At 39.3% G+C, this 12525-nt stretch overlaps 1 protein-coding gene across 4 annotated transcripts in view; it reads right to left on the bottom strand.

Annotated features, from left to right (window-relative positions):
* Window positions 1-12525, bottom strand: part of kank4 (KN motif and ankyrin repeat domains 4) — a 90757-nt gene that overhangs the window by 39829 nt on the left and 38403 nt on the right. Inside the window, exon 1 of one of the 4 annotated variants that reach the window (XM_086047743.1) lies at window positions 3995-4154. The exons of the other annotated variants lie outside the window; for them this stretch is intronic. The gene's annotated coding sequence lies outside the window, so the exon portion shown is untranslated. Of the gene's footprint in view, window positions 1-3994; window positions 4155-12525 lie in introns of those variants that run through there. 4 annotated transcript variants of the gene reach the window in all.

The following is a 12525-nucleotide window of genomic DNA, read 5'->3' as shown; positions in this document are numbered from 1 at the left end:
TTACTTCCATGCTGTATACAGTATTTGAAATACATCACAGTTCTCTAGTTTCTAAAGCCCTACCTTCTACACCAGTTAGGCATATTTAATTAAAAAAAAAAAAAACACACACACACAAAGAAAACTCACTATTATTTCGAGAAAATTACATTTAGTGGAATGGTGGGCAAATATTGGCTTGACAAAACTGGTCTATTTTATATTGTATACGACAATTTTTTCCTCTTTTGAGCTGTTTACAGTAACAATGATGTTCACTATTCACAACTCTGCTCATTTCTTTGACTTAGAGGCTTCAGACTACTGTGTGGTCAGGAATAAACACAACAATGACAGGAACATAAAGTACTGTAAATTATGCCCCAACCCCACCCCCCACCCCTTTCGAGCTGTGGTTTCTTGGCTCTAATGATTATTAGTGATATTATAGTCAAGCTTGTAGCCTCTGGTCTCTCACCATCCCAGGTCAGTTGAGTTCACTTATATTGGAAGAAATTGTTTGTGGGAGGGAGTAGACCAATGACACAATGAAGCTTTTTGAAGCTTTTTTATTTTTTTTTAATTAAATAGCTATTCTTATATCATAATATGATATATAATATGTTCTTAAACAAATATAAATCATTGTTCATATTTATACCCTGGTGACCAGGTCAGAGCTGCCTCCCACCCAAAGACAGATGGGATAAGCTGTGGCACGGATAAGAGATCCAGAGAATGGATGGATTATAATTGTAATTGTCTACTCTAAATAATAAGTATGTATTGGCACAGCACATACCTGTAGTTGTTTGTCCCAGTGGCACTGCACAGTTAGAGCCGTGTGCAATTCATCTTGGTCTCATGCTATCATAGACTCAACAAACGCTCTGCTTCTGTGTTATGCTATAAGCGCTGTAATATGTATCTACATGTGTTCTTCATAGTTTGCTTTTTTTTTTTTTTTAAAACATATCGATTCCATTATAAGTGCTCCATTGTTGACTTTTTTGCAACACACATCAGCAGCTACCAGGAGCTTTTACATGATGTGATTGTGCATTTGCGTGATCCTATCGCAAATGCATTTAATTGTTCAGCCCTAGTTCTTTTTCTATTCAAGAGAATACAGACTGAGTTTTCGGCTGTCCAGTTACTGTAATCTTGAGCAATGTCAATCTAATCTGCCCACGGCTGTCCGAGTCAGTTGTGATGGCTGATGTAACTTAAACTATGTTAGCAGGGGGACCGTTTCTTTAGCCAATCGAATTTAAAAATCCGGGGCAAGCTGGCCCTGTTGGGACGACGACATTTTACACTCCTCTTATTGGTTGGTCGGAGCTAAACTTGTTATACAGTCAAATGACTAGCAAACATGTCAGTAGCGCTCTCTACACTTTAATACATTTAATAATCAGCATTTTTTCTTTTTCTCATGTCATTTGATAAATATATTGATTAGAAACTAAAAACAAAAAAAAACGGCACTTCCTGTAAGTTTAGACAAAGAGGAATTAAAATTGGTTGTGCTTCTTATTTACAGATAACACTGTAAATAGATAATATTATTGAGGGAAAATATCACGGTGGCCCTTGTGATCATTACAACTGCCCATTCCTGGCTAAGTGGATTTTCCCCTTTACATCACATTGTCATTCATTACACGTTATTTCAGTATGATTTATAACAGGCGTCGGCAACCCGCGGCTCCGGAGCCGCATGCGGCTCTTTCATCCTTATGTTGCGGCTCTGCGTGGCTTGGGAAAATAAATGAGAAGTGTCCGATTCTTAGTCAGTCAACGTTTTTGGCCACTTTCATATGTGGTCCTATATTGGATACCTATCTGATTTTCTTTGCAATGCGACCGCAGCGTGAACCTCCAGGTCGCATATATCCGACATTGACGTCAGGAGCCCAAAATGCTCTTGAATTTAATCCACTTGAAACATGAAGCATAAAGTTGACATTTATGGTGATAGTAGTAATTCAGCCACGACTCGATCGGCTCATTTTTTACGTGCGGTTATGACTTACAGTCATCTTTAGTGACGTTTCAATGAAGTGAGATCGAAAAAGCCTCACCTCATCATTTCCCCCAAATACTGTATTTCTACCTCTGCCCGAATCGCTCCACTGTAGAAATGCCCCGGCAGGCTGCGCCACATTTACTTCGGTAAACACGTCTTGAGTGACTTTGACCGTCTCTTCTTCTTCGAGGTCACATTTATAATGTAATGTGAACGCTTACACACACAAAACATGGATTTTTCTTAAAAAGGCGGCAGTTTACAGCCCTGCGTAAAGATGAAAATGACTTCCCAGCCTTGACATGTGCGCAAAGGTTCAGGAGTAGAAGTCCCATGAACTAGGTAAAATAAATATTCAGGCAGTTATTTTGCAAATATTTATTTTCATTGTTCTGTGAGCTAGTGCTCTTTTTCCACTGTATTTTTAAATTCAGGCATTTTTGTTTGCTAGATGGATAGTTAAGTTCAGCTATTTAATTCATTTGAAAGAGCCCTTCAACTCTGCGCTTCTTCATCTTCACTTTACATGTCAAAATGTGTTTGCGGCTCTCAGTGTTTTCTTTTCCGTGGAAAACATCTCGAAATGGCTCTTTGAGTGTAAAAGTTTGCCGACCCCTGATTTATAAGCAATTAACAAGCATTTAACAACAGTTTATTTATGGCCTTAGAGTTATACATTCCTTGTTTACCAGTGAAACGAGTTAGTATTTTTTCATATCTCAAAAATTAAAAATTAAAAGAACAATAACACAAGGCAGCAGACTGAAAACATAATTGAGGCATACTTGAGGAAAATAATGGATCCATCTGTTTGTGACCTTATCTCGGCAAATCAGACCAATCTCCAATTTGTGAAATCGCGACAAGGAGCTGTGATTCTAAAAGGCTGTAATTAGCGTTGGTTGGTGTGCTAGTCATAAGCATGAAAAAATTAAGTTCACCAGATTAAAAACATTTGCTGCAAATATTTTGTTATTTTTACATGAAAAAGACCGACGGGAAACCAGATGTATGCTGTATGTGGACAAATTAGTGAGATAAACAAACCATTACCCATCGATTGATATACTCAAATATTCACTAAGTATTGTTCACACAAAACAGAGGTGTCTTTATATTGCCCACTGGGAGTCTTTACTCAGTATTGAGGCTTTAAAAGTAAATATGCCTTTGCTCGGTAAATAACGTCTGTTGTGTGGGAATTGTTCCTGGTCTGGTTCCAGCAGCATGAAAACAAAACAACGTTTTTCTCTCGACTCTGGGTTTTTAGGCGTCTCGAGGAAATGCAGAAAACACTCACACAAAGGGAAATGAGAATCGAATATTGGATGAAGATGAGGACAGCTTTGGTGATGGCCGAGCTTCATTGTATCTACTTTGTATCTTCTTGAGAAAGGAACACTTCCCTTTGGACTTAAATCTCATTCATGTGTTCCACTTATCTTTCTTGACACGCCGCGATTTCCTATCTTAAAGAGCTCAAGTGCCAGACTAATCTGGAAGATGAAGTGCAAGTAAAGAGGCCTGCTTGTTGGTGTTATAGAGCAACAGCTGCCTGCAGCAATAAAGCAAAGAATCATCTCTCTCCACCTGTATTTATCTACATTCTTTTGTCCTCCATTTTCCATCCATCCACTCTGGGACACCAAACACAGCAGAGCCCTGCAGGCGCGCACCCTGCTCAATGAGCAGCGACAAATTATTAGCCTGGCATGAGGAACAAGGGCCACCAGGCTTCCTCCACTGGTGCAAAAGGTCTCATAAATCTTAAAACGTTTTGTGATAAAGATTAAAGGAAAAAAAAAATACAAACAAATTTTACAAAGTCACACTATGTAACTTGTGATAGTGCTAATGCATAGCTTGCCCTTTTCTATTCTGACAGCTGTATTACGACTTCCAAATGCTGGCTACACCATCATTAAAAGGTCTGTTAAAAGAAATCAAAAATCCCAAACCTATTCTGCTTTACATACTGCCACTTACCTATGCATCTGTCCCTCCTCGTAAAATCTGGATTTCTTGCGATTGCACCTCCATTTCACGTTACCTTGTTGATTCTTTGAATATGACCTCAATCAATTCTGACTTTACCTTCTCCGTTCTCCAGAACGTGTATTTTCTGTCTTTACTCTCCCTGCCCTAGACGTCCGGATTTCCCACTTCGCACTGATCTTCCCTCATGAGTAAAGTCTAAAACTAGCGTGTGATGGATATTTGTAAAAAAGACCAATACTTTTTCAATTGTTATCTGTTACCCCTGTACGGGTGCCACGTAACTGACTCAAAGCTATTCATCTAGATGTGGGGACTGTGCTACTTGCGTAACCGGATAATGACGCTCATTTTAGGCAAGCTCTTAAGAAAGGCATAATGTTGTGTGTGTGTGTGTGTGTGTGTGTCTGTGTGTTCACATTTAAACTGATAAAAATAGCTGGAAAGAACTCCCCCCCTCCCGACAGGCGCCCCTTGAGGTGGTTTTGAGTGTTGGTTTTGCAGGGTTGCAAACATGTCTCTTCACAGGGACTCTTACATTAGGAGAGTGTTAAGACTGTAGTTTGGGAATGTGACCACCTAACATCTAATTTAAGCACATGCACGCACCACACGCACACAATTTCAATCAAGAAAGTGAGTGAGAATTTTGCAGGGACAGTATTGGATCAGAAAAGTGAAGAACTTCCAGTTCGTCCACTCCAACTATGTACAACTGAAGCACAACTGGCACAGTCAGTGGTCTGTAGTCCCTAAGCTATGGCGGGTTCTGGTGTGATACAGCCATTGTTGACAGAGATAAGATGATGTTGGCGATGAGAATCTGAGGCACAAAATACAAACAGAGAGAAAATGAGTCATGGTGAGGGGAAGGAAGACTGATAAGGGACCGAATAAGGAGTCAACAGCATGATCTCATTTTTACATTAGGACCTTTTTGCTGGTAAGACCTAACTTTAAAGCGGGAGTCAACCCAAACATATTTTTTTCAAGAATATGTTCCATGCAGGCACAGTAGTTAAAACAAGACATTGTGGTGACTATTGCGTTTGTGGAATATGAGTTAAAGAGCAAAATCCATCCATTTTAGCCATATCAGAGGGCGGCCATTTTGTCACTTCTGTCAACTGAAAATGACATCACAGATGCTCAGGGCTCAGATAACGACCAATCATGGCTCAGCATCAGAAAACAAGTGAGCTGTGATTGGTCATTACTTAAGCCCTGAGCAACTGTGATGAAATTTTCAGTCGACAGAAGTGACAAATGGCCGCCCCTATAGATGGCTAAAAACGGGTGGATTAACTCATATTCCACAAACGCAATATTTAGCAGAATGCCTTGTTTCAACTAGTGGGCCTGCATAGAACATATTCTTGAAAAATATTTTTGGGTTGACTTCTACTTTAAAGTGTGTTTGAACACAATACTTGCATTAGTTTCAAGGATGCTGATCCATTGGGCTTGTGTATTTTGGAACCCACCCATGCCAGCGTTCGATGTGTGCTTTGTGATGTTTTGTGCTTTGTGATTTTGTACTCCAGGCATTTGGAGTGGTTCTTTGCCAGCCGCTGCTCAGTTGGGCTGCTAAGCGTAGCTGTTTTGATTTTTTCTATAATGACAGCAGCATTTGATCATTCCAGAGGTGCTCTTGTGAGAAGTTGGGGCGATGTAGAGATTGCAGCAGGACCATCCATCAGCTTGTCAATGTCCATGTGCGTCTTATGGAGCACATGCACACAAACTCTTTATCTATATATATATATTTCAAATATAACCTGAATAGCTCTCAGTACTGTAGAGGGAAGGTCAGCACCAAGCGAAGCATCCTCAACTTTGTCTCAAATTTGCCTCATTCCAAAATCAGGACAGGCTGAACAAATTTTTGTTGTCAACACAAATGCGATGATCGTCGAGTCGACATCGACTAACTGATAATGTTATTCACATTTCAATTGCTATATTTTCAGTTGTCAACTTGCTTTACGTGACTCCAAGGCCACATGACTGATCGCTTTCTGCTTCCAAAATACAAGCTCACTGACTCACTAACACTTACTTGCTCCCTGGTTGCACAGAAACCACCCTCAGACTCGCTCATGTAATCCCATTCAGATATTTGCTCATCCAATCATATTCAGGAAACTGCATGGCCTTGCAGACAGTTGGAAATTATATAGCTCTAATGCTAATTCACGTAACATACAGTAGCTGAAGAGTCACTACTCGCTACAGTGGAAAAAAAAAATCACAAAAGGAGCCAATGCTACATCAGTTGTTCGTATTGCTTTGTAAGTCACAACAGTCTGAGGCAGTGAATATTTCTCACTGCGATTTATTTTGGATGAATGAGTCAGCGTGGGGCCAGACGGAGGAAGATGAGAATGTGTGTATCTGGCTGTCTGAAAAAATGAGCGAAACACTAGTTTTTAATTAATTAATTAATTGTTGGGTGACATTACCGTTCACTTTCACAAAATAAAGAAGTTGTCGATCGACCACCGCTCGTCCTCATTTCAACATCTTTTCTATGTTACTTGAGGATGTTTGTTCGCTCATTAATGCTAAAGACTTAAGCTATTCATCAGCTAGCATTAGCGAGTAGCTTCTAACATGGGCATGTGCACTTGTGCTTTTATTATATTTGTGGATAAACTTTCCTATTTTACACGTGACTCTGCTATCGGTGTCATTTTCAGTCAAATATTTTCATACGCTTGAACCATCGCTGCTAGTGTGCTGCACGGACACACCACCTGTTGTTGTCAGCAAGGTGTTAATGTTGTTCATACCAAAACAGGTGATTGACAATTCAAGCACAAACCATCATTGTGGATTAGTATAGTTAATGCGTCGATTAGTCGGTTTAACTCCTAGTTGTCAGCAATATGTGTTACAAAGTGGGTACCAACTACCAGAGCTGGGCATCACCTAACCGTCCGTCCCTGAGTTCTCGCCGTCCAGATGGCATATTCATTCAATTTATTAATTCATTTATTTTTTTGCAAAAATTAAGTGGCAATCAAAGATTTTTATATCATACTATGCTCATCCTTCATGTCATTCAATATCCTCAAATTAACAGGCAGGCTCACTCTCCTGTATGATGCAGTGCAGTATTGGACAGTTCAATTTGCTTTGTAAAGGAGCCAAACAAAATCAATGCGTCGCCACAGCATGGCGAGTCCGTTAGCCATCATAACAGCCTCTTGTCCTACGTTGAATATGTCCATGTTTTTGGAGGACACACGGGGCAAAACTCCTCATCACTTTGAACGGACTGTCAACACTTCTTGTTAAAAACAAAACAAAAAAAAAACATTTAAAATACGTCGCTGTTGTTTGTTGAGGTCGAAGCTCTTCACATCCCAGCATTGAGGCATCCAATACTGTACTGAACTTTTTTTTACCATAGTAAGGACATTAATCATTATTGTTTAACTGTGCTTATGTTACCCGCAGTTCGTTAAATGTTTGTCTTAACTGTCGGGTCAACGCCGTCAGTTTCCCTGAGCTAGCACTGCAAAAATGAAGGAAAATTGAAGGAATAAATACTTGTTTTGAGAGGATTCAGACTAAAAACAAGTGAAATTATCTGCCAGTGCAGTAAGATAATTACACTAAGATTTCTTGAAATAAGACAAATCATCTTGGCTTTTGAAAAGAGAGAAATACCTTCAAATAAGCGGCACAACACTAATTTCAAGCACTATATTAGGTCAAATAAAGTTGAAAATGCAGCAATCAAAACTTAACTGCTTAGCAGAGGTTCTGTAATGTCATGTTTTGGTTTAACACAGTCGGAATGATATTCATTTAGCTAATTAGCAGTATGTTTATCACAAAAGTGTAGTAGTACCGCTCTCACTGAAAACTGTTTCTTGTACAATTTAGTTACTTTATTTAGCTACATCAAAGGGGCAAACTATGAGAAACACGTCTCTGTATCATGCAGTGGAGCACAGCTCTTGCGCTGGTGTACCTACTGTTGTGATTTGAGAGTGTATAGCCTTTTAACATTTGATTCATTGCAGTCAAGTCCCCATGCAACTCACCTCATTCTGTCTATCACTGCCTTTTACAAGCATGCTGCCCGAGCAGTTACCATGTGGGAGCATGGGCATAAGTATACATGAGGGTCGAACAGTCTCATGGGTGGGTGTCAAGGGAGGCTGGCTGATCCAAATGCAGGAAAAGCATTCAGTTGAAGGTAAGTGAAACATAAAAAGTAATATTTAGAATGCATTTATTCAAAGTAGAATCAATGTTTGTATATGTATCATCATAATCACTAGCAAATGGTAAGTACAATTTATATTCCTGTAATGTTTGTGTCATACCACACAGAGAAACACATTGCACGCATGCAGGGCAGGCATGCAAGGTCCAGAGTGCAAACGGTGACTGCGGCACTGGCATACACAGAGGAACAGCTTGTGCCAAATTAATCATAGCCAAATGTGACATTGAATTTTAGGATACTGAACATATGCTACATTCCAGCTCAAATCACTCTGTGCATTTGAAAGAGATATTGCCGTAAGGAAATTCAATCAAGTTCATCCGCGAAACTTTTCACATCATAGATGCCCTCAAGTCTCTGTAGTCAAATGTGTGTTTGTGTGTGCATGTGTGTATCCTCTGCAATACAATAACTGACCAGAGAGAGGACATTGTTTTTTGTTGTGTGAAAGATTACTTTGTAATGTATTTTCCTGAAAAACATGCGTTTGACATATTTGTGGGTAAACAGTTTTTTCTGACATGGATTTGTTTTGCGAGTCAAATCTGCACACCTAATTGGATCTTAATAATTTTATTATACAATTGCATTTTGAATGTACAACCATTTTAAAAACCTGCCATGTGATTGACAGGTGGGCTTTCGCTCAATAACAGCTTGGCTAGGCGCCAGCTTCCTGAGACCCAAAACAGGAGAAGTACAACCAAAAAAATGGATGTATGGATATTATCAGGGCTCCAGAGGTGTTTACATTCAAACAAGCGCAATTTCCGCGACTGTATATGTGACTCAGAAGCAATATTTTCTCTTTGGTATGTACAAGAATTAAGGGAGTGAAAATAATTTACGCCATGCAGTCTGAACTGAAATTGAGAGAAACTGATCAGAGTGACTTTCAATTGACAATTTACACATGGTACTGTATGTGGTTGTATTTGTATTAATGTAGAACTGTACTGCACCATACTGTGATCTGTATCTTATATTTTTGGTTCCAGAATTATAAGAGATAAGATATTAGGACAAGCAAGTCATCCATCCATCCATTGCAGGGAGCTGGAGTCAATCTCAGTTGACTTCGGGCGAAAGGCAGACTACACCCTAAATGAATGTTGTAACTATAGAGACAACCATGCCTAGTCACATTCACACTGTCACTGAGTGGAAACTAAATGACACTTACTACCACTGCAACGTACAACCGCAAAAGTAAACATGTTGTAAATGTATTTCTCTGACAGTGTCAGTCAATTATTAGAGTTGCAAAGGTCATCTATCGGATATTATCATGTTGTACAAATTGTCATATTGTTGTAGCTGGTGGGTGTATATTGTTGAGAAAAAATCCAACAAAACATCTGGCCATGTGTATGAGGTGTAACAATTAATCAATTAGTTGGCAACTAATGGATTATAAAATTAACCGATAATTATTTTCATAATTGATTAATTGAAAAATAATTGATTATCAAATTAATCAATCATTATTTAGTTAATGTTTAGAGACCACGTTTAATTTAAAAGTATCCAAATCCTCTGAATTTCAGACTTTCAGCAGTAAATATTCTCAGATTTCTGTAGTCCTCCATGAAAGCATATTTATGTTTGTGTTGAATCAAAAATACATCTTCTTTTACTTTGGAAAACAGTGTTCCACATTTTTGATTATTTTCTGATATGTTATGGACCAAACCAGTAACTGAATTGGAATTCAGCATTTTCTGCACAATTTGAAATAATGTCCAGTTTTTGAATATAGGGATGGAAACCATTTTTTCCCGATTCATGGATTAATTGAGAGATTAATCGATTGAGCTTTATATTTGTGAATGTGTATAGTGACAGTCTTTTTACATTTTCTAATTAGTTGCAGCCCTAGTGATGTGTGCATGTTTTGAGCAAACCAATGAAAGGTACAAACTGAAACGTATGAAAAACATTAAGGCTGAAGACATTTCAGGGAGAGCCCCAGAAAGTAAGTATTCTTATATTTAGACTAAAGTATAGATGAGAGTAATGTCTGATAAAACAAGATTTCATGTTTTACCCAAACAACAGTGTTTCCACATAGACAATTTAACAAACACGCGAGAGGAATGCTGCAATACAGAAATTAATATCAACAAAGATAGCCTTGAAAATATGCATAATGTATACGCTCAATCACAATTTCAAATTCATCGCACACACACAGAGCAAATAAGACACATATGCACTGAAATAACTAAAAATGTATACTGAATGACTGTTCTTTGAACCTTTGGAGCAGAGCTTGGATTATCTCCTGCACAATCAATACAGTAAGGCTCTTTCGTCCACAGTTAGGGGAGCAGTGTATCCAATCATAAACACTATTAAACCTACAAGGGAAATTAAGGAATGTGAAGATGATGAACATAGAGCCTAATACCTAACAGCAACTAATCTTGTAACATTAATGCTGAATATCTTTGGCTTGGCAAAATGTGTCCTTGTGGAAGCCTTGGTGACTTTCTGAAGACCTGATGGCACCAAAGGAAGAGAGATGATGTCTCTCCACTCTACTATCTACAGCTTGCCCAGACTGCATTCTATTCCCTGAAGAGACAGAATATGGAGTCTTGAGATATGGAAAACCAGGAATGAAAAGTCCACAGGGCTGGAAATTTAGGAGCCCAAATAAAATGGAACACTGTACAATTGCGACCCCATGTTTGAGACTTCAGCCTAAAGATTATGGCTGAAGAAATAAGGGCATGTTGGACTGAAACGGCAACCACCAATCATTTGTTGATTACGTGGCTTGTGAATTAAGAGCAGGGATGTCCTTCCAATGGCCGCATACAAAAAAATATATAAAAATACAAAGGCCCCTCATAGTTCACCTTTCATTTATTTTGCACGTTCGATCAGCAGTAAGCGAGCTTGAAAAAACGATAGCCAATCACCGATTTGATCAGATGATGGAGCAACATATCTATTTTATACAACTTGTATATTTAATCTACAGTCAACCACTGCCATACCGAAAATCCACTGGAAAAAAGAATAATTCAACCCCAAAAATTCTTCCAAGAAAATCTGATGAACATTAAATATACCGGTAACATGTTGGACCCTATTTTTGTTTCAGGCGCAATTCTAGAGCGAGGTGCAGTCTAACTGTTCACATGGGTGGAGTTTTCTTTCTTTTGGTATTTTGCTAGACTGTGTGCCAGTAGAATTGGGCGTAACGGGGAGTTTGAACCTTTGTGCGCCATTTTGGAATAGTATGTGGTGTTTTTGGCGCAGCATGCCTAATTTGCATCAAAATCAGTGCAGTACACAGTGCAAGGCTGCGGCTGTGTTGTCCCACAGACCTCAATGATTATTTTTTTCTCAAGAGCGCCAAGTTTCATTAGTCTTCCAGGAGAAAAAACGGCTAAACACACGCAAACGAGCCTTCATGCAGCCGGAGCACTTGGACACCTCGGAGTGATGATGACTGAGCCGTGTGTTTTCCTTTTTAGCTGTACTTTTACCTTCGCTGCTGGATACCATAATCATGTGGACTAATCGACGTTGGATTACAGTACAGTGATGAGTTGTACTGACCGCGTTTTCAACATCCCGGACGAGAGCGAGGCCAGCAGGACCTGCGTGGATTGTTGTTGGGTCTGGCAGGCGCCGTAGTCGGTGGAGGGAATGTAAACGAAATTGAGGCTGCTGAGATGGGCTATGGCATGGGCCAGGCTAAATGCTAACCACTCAAACTCCACTGCCGAGCCTCTCTACATCCGACGGAAGATCCATAACATACAAGACAGGTCATCTGGAGCAACAACTCGCGGGAAATCGCAACGTTTTGTGACTGTTGCCGTTATTAATCAAGGAAACCTGGTTACATGCTCAAATTACGCAGAGCAGTGCAACTTTACTGGAGGCTAAACACACTGGAGGCTAAACACGGCCCAAAGTGAAGTTTTATCGTCAGATTATGATGTCTAATAATTCACAGACTATGACCAATGACAACTTTATTGCACGCTTGCGACCCTAGTGAGCATAAGTGGTTCACAAAATGGATGGATGGATAGCAACGCTATGACACTGCACTGTGTCGTCACAATAGTAATTGTAGTAATAGTAAATGGAATACAAACGGCCACAGCTTGTTGAAGTGCAGCTATGGTGAGTAATATTTTGTATCATTTGTTTTATTTTGGTCCTTGAAAATGTATTCAGGCCCTGGATTTATTTTAAAATATGTGTGTGCGCATATATGTGTGCAATGTGCATTGTTGCAAGGTCACTGCTGCTA

The sequence above is a fragment of the Filicampus tigris genome, chromosome 12 (genome assembly GCF_054856515.1).
Source record: "Filicampus tigris isolate MCC_2025a chromosome 12, RoL_Ftig_1.0, whole genome shotgun sequence".
In the NCBI taxonomy this organism is placed as follows: Eukaryota; Metazoa; Chordata; class Actinopteri; order Syngnathiformes; family Syngnathidae; genus Filicampus; species Filicampus tigris.
This window is presented reverse-complemented; position numbering and strand designations above follow the sequence as displayed.